The 5055-nt window shown below is 47.8% G+C and overlaps 1 long non-coding RNA gene across 1 annotated transcript; it reads left to right on the forward strand.

Annotated features, from left to right (window-relative positions):
• The first annotated feature begins 912 nt into the window (after positions 1-912).
• LOC123602574 lies at positions 913-4317 on the forward strand. Its single transcript, XR_006714502.1, has 2 exons — positions 913-1073; positions 4010-4317. It is a non-coding gene; the product is annotated as an uncharacterized LOC123602574 (long non-coding RNA).
• The last annotated feature ends 738 nt before the right edge of the window (positions 4318-5055 follow it).

The following is a 5055-nucleotide window of genomic DNA, read 5'->3' on the forward strand; positions in this document are numbered from 1 at the left end:
CCGTGGGCCAGCAAAACGGACATCACCGGGGAGCTTGTTATTAATGCAGGGGCGCCTGGCTGGCTCAGTCGGTCAAGCGTTCAACTCTTGCTTTCGGCTCAGGTCATGATCTCATGATTTGTGAGGTGGAGTCCTGAGTCAGGCTCTGCACTGACAGTGTGGAACCAGCTTGGGATTCTCTCTCTCCCTCTCTCTCTCTCTGCCCCTCCCCAGCACGTGCGTGCTCACACACACACACTCTCTCTCAAAATAAACAAACATGTAAAAAATAAATAAATGCAGACTCTCAACCGCAGCTATGGAATCCGAATCTGCTTTGTAAGATCCCCAGGGGGTTCAGAGGCACATTAAATTTGGGAATCACTGTGGGAAATAAAATTAACCTTCACCCGAGGAGGGCTGTTTTAGGACACCTCTGGCTGCCGCTTAATGGCTGTGACTGTGCCCATGTCAGCTGGGGCTGGCAGCGGCTATGCCCTCCTGGGCCCAGCCCAGGGCTCAGTCAGGGTGGGACACGCCAGCCCAAGGGTGGCCAAGGCCCACGGCCAGATGGACTCACACATGGTCAAATGCTTGGTGATGGGTTAGGCAGTGGACATTGAGTGGGGAGCCCAGGGTTAGGGGTGCCTCCGAGAAGGTAGCAGGACCCCAGTCACAGATCCTGGAAACCGGGGGCATGACTCTTGGGGCCTGGCGAAGGGGGGTGGGGTAAGGGGAGCAAGGCTCGATTCTAGTTCTAGAACCTCTGAAACACCAGACAGGAACTGAAGCAGCACCTCCATCGTTGGAGCCTGGCTACAAGGGACAGGGGAGGACTGGCTAGAGAAGAGGTGGCAGATGGTCAGAAGGACCCGGTGCTAGGCTGCTGATGCCGAGCCGGACCTCCTCCTGACCTGGGGTGGCCGGTGGGTGGGCTGAGCCTCAGGAGGCGGCGGTGTGGTGAGGGGATGTGCTCAGGAGAGGAGGAGGCCAGTGCCTCATGTGTCTCCCAACCAGGGATCTGTGACTGACGATCGTCCCTCACTTGGGACCAGCACAAGCCACCACCAACTTCAGGCAGGACTCCAGAGAAGGTCTGGTTTCTAGAGCCTTGTAAGGAGTGGGTAACCAACCTTTGTATTGGTCCGTTTTCTCCAGAGAAACAGAACCAAATTTCTTTTCCAGGAAACCTGCTTTTGCTTGTGAGGCCTTCAGCTGATTGAATGAGGTCTAGCCACATTATGGAGGGTAATCGCCTTTACTTCAAGTCCACTGATTGTAGAAGTTTACCCCGTCTACAAATACCTTCAGGGCCATGCCTAGATTAGTGTTTGATTGAACCACTGGGTGATGTAGCCCAGCCAAGCTGACACCTGAAAGCAATCATCACACCCTCCAATGTGTCCTCTGGTGTGGTTTTGGGGTGCCGGTGCCTTTAGGGGAGCGAGCGTTTGCCTGCCTGTCTGTATGCAGAGCTGGATGCTGGTGTTCAGTAGGGATGGGAATGGATCCTCCCTGTCCTTCTCCACCCCTGCCTGGGCTCAGGTCCCCAGCACCCAAAGCTTAATCAGTGCCACAGTCTCCCAACCGTGGTTTCCAGCCTTTTCTCACACCACACCCAGCAAGACCTTCTTAAAAGCAAATCCAATCAGCTCACTTCCTGTCTCCCTAAACTATTTTGGTTGCCTTTCTCTTAGCACAGCTGACTTCTTTCCAGCCAAGCCACTGCCTGCAGGAACTACCAATACGTCCTCAAAAATCCAGGCAGCCTCATATCTTTGGGTGTTTGCTCATGCCAAGAATGCAACTTCTTTACTTATGCACTCTATCCTGTCTCTTTTATCTGTCACCCACTGCCTATGTACACACACTCAGACACACATGCATATACACACGTGTGAGCACACACTCAAGAATGCCTAGTCTAGTGGTGTATCTAGACCTCCTCTATGAAGTCTTTCCTTGCCTCTCCTCGCCACCTTAGGACTAACCACTCTGTCCTTTTTGTCCTCTCATCCACTCACCCCGTGCACTTGCCCACCCTGGGGTCTGTATAAACTTCCAGCACAGGGCCTGGTACATCTTATTGCCCTGAGTTTTATCTGTCTTCTGCAGTGATAGTGCATTCCATGGGAGTCTGTCTCCAGCAGGATCATGGGGCCAGATATACATGCAGTCGGCTCTCAATCAGTGTCTGTAAACGAACAGTGACGGAAGGAATGAGCAACTAAATGGATACATGCATGCGTGAATACCAAGCTTCCCCAAACCAGCTTATTTCTTTTTTTACCCTTTGAAGCATCCTGATGCCTTCTCTTTTTTTTTTAACTTAAAAAAAACAATTTATATTTTGAGAAAGAGAGAATATGAGCAGGGGAGGGGCAGAGAGAGAGAGGGAGAGAGAGAATCCAAAGCAGGCTCTGAACTGCCAGCGGGGAGCCTGATGTGGGGCTCAGACTCATGAACCATAAGATCATGACCTGAGCCGAAACCAAGAGTTGGACGCTTAACCAACTGAGCCACCCAGGCACCCCAGAAGCTTTCTGATGCCTTCTAATTCCCACTGACAACCTGAGACTCAAAGAGGATGTTTGGATCCCATTAGGTCAGCCAGAATCTCACTCCTTCTCCCCACTGCTGCGCAGAGCAGAGGTGGGGTAACAAATGCAATAGCTTGTGTGTGTCGAGCACTTACTATGTGCTGAGCTTTACGTGGATTATTTTATTGAATACTTACAACTCTGAGGGCAAGTACTTGTATTATCCCCACTGTGCAGATGAGAAAACTGAGACTCAGTGACACAGCTAGTAAGGGGCAGAGCCAGGGCTTGAACTTGGGCACCAAGCCTGATTCCAGGGTCCCCCCTCAACCACCACACTGGACTGTCTCCCAGGGGGACATACAGTTGCATTGAACAATTTGGTGGAAAGCACTTTATTTAAATACAACTCAGACCACAATTTGATTTAAAAAGTATATTTTCACTTTTATTATTTATAGGTAATGTTGATGCATGATGAAGTTTCTTCTAATGCACTTATTTTTTATTGAGATATAATTCACATATCGTAAATTCATCCTTTTAAAGTGTACAATTTAGTGGTTTTAGTATATTCATAAAGTTGTACCATCACCAGCCACTATCTGATTCCAGAACATTTTTATCACCCCCCAAAAGAAACTACATATACCCACTAGCAGTCACTTCCCATTGCCCCTCCCTCCAGCCCCTGGCAGTCACTAATCTACTTTTGTCTCCGTTAGTTTGTTTATGCTGGACATTTTATATAAATGGAATCGGATATTTTGGGGCCTTCTGTGTCACTTTTTCACTTAGCCTGATGTTTCCAGTTTCGTCCGTGTTGTAGCATGTATCAGTAAATCATTCCTTTCCGTGGCTGGATAATATTCTATTGTACAGTAGGCTGAGTAATGACTCCCAAAGACATCCGTGGCCCATCCCTGGAATGTGATCTTATATGGCAAAAGGGATTTTGCAGATGTGACTAACTAAGGATTTGAGATGGGAAGATTATCCTGGATTATGATAAGGATAAGGATAAAAGCAGGATTGCCGTGTTGCTCTTTGAAGATGGAGGGAGGGGCTTCAAGCCAAGGAATATCCAGTGGCCACTGGAAGCACCAAAGGCAAGGAAAGAGATTCCTCCTTCATAACCTCTAGAAGGCACAAGTCCTGCCTCTAGCCAGTGAAACCAGTTAAGGGCTTTCAGCCTCCAAAACAGTAAGATAATAAATTTGTATTGTTTTGGAAATTTCTGGTAATTTGTTACAGCAGTAATAGGAAACCAATATAATATGGATATAGCACATTTTGTTTATCCATTAATTAATAGACATTTGGGGTTTTCTTTTTTGCACTTTCTAGCCATTGTGAATAATGCTGCTACGAACATTCATGAACAAGTTTGTGTGTGGACATGTTTTCGATTCTCTTGGGTCTATACCTGTGGTGGGGGGAATTGCTGGGTCATAGGGTAACTGTTTAACTTGATGAGCTTTGTTTTGCAGACTCTTGCACATCCTGAACGGCCAGCAAAGTTTCAAACCGGGCAAGCTGATGGCCGGGCAGACCGGGGAGATTAGCATACGGGAGTGCTGCAGAGGGCAGGCAGTCTGGAAGTCCCAAAGAGCTGCCATTTCATGCATATGCAGCACTTTCCCAGAGCCAAAGGCAATGGGACTGCAATCACCTTTTTTCTGTGTATTTATTCAAAGGTAGAAGCAGGTATGCGGTTTCCTAAAGCTGCTGCCGAAACAGTGTAGATATGCCTAATTTGGTAAAAATAAACAGTAAGGATTTCAAAGGACATTCACAACAGGCGTGATAAGGACAGTGTTTGTCAAGTGTCTTCAGACCCCGCAATGGCACCCGAATACCTCCTGTGAGCCTCAGGCCAGGCCCTGGGATGGGCTCCCTCATATTAGTTTTTGGATTTAGTTCCCACAGAACCCCACGAGGAAGTATGGCGTTCCTCCATGTGTGACATTTGAGGATGACACAGAAGCTGAGCAAAGGGAAGCGTCTGCCCAGGTCACAAAACTGTTGTTTGAGGGAGTCCGAATTCAAACCAGATCTGTCTGCCTTAAATTACTTTTATCTCCGTAGGAAAGGAGGACGTTTCCTTCAAGGTACTTTTTTGGGTTTGTAAGTACACACTCTGAGACGGCTTCGGCAGTCACCTGATCTAAAACTTCTCTGGTTCACGTTAGAATGGGAAGTCCTTCTGAGGGAAATGACGTAGAGACAAAAGTCTTGGAGCTCCCCACAGGAACTGGGGAAGACAGAGGAATTAAAGCAGTCTGGGAGTGGTTTTTGTTTTGCTTTTTTTGTTTTGTGTTTTTGTTTCTTGAGCACCCATCCCAAGCCAGGCTTCCCCTACAGTTGTCTCAGCATCCTTTTGAGGTACTTATTATCAGTGCTTCACAGATGAGAGGAAGGGAATATGGAGAGGTTACGTCCCCCAAGTGACCCAGCTGGAAAATATTAGAGGCAGGATCTGAATCCAGGTTTGCTGATTGGAAAGCCCTTGCTATTTTCCCCACATAATCTTAAC

The sequence above is a fragment of the Leopardus geoffroyi genome, chromosome D1 (assembly GCF_018350155.1).
Source record: "Leopardus geoffroyi isolate Oge1 chromosome D1, O.geoffroyi_Oge1_pat1.0, whole genome shotgun sequence".
Taxonomy (NCBI): Eukaryota; Metazoa; Chordata; class Mammalia; order Carnivora; family Felidae; genus Leopardus; species Leopardus geoffroyi.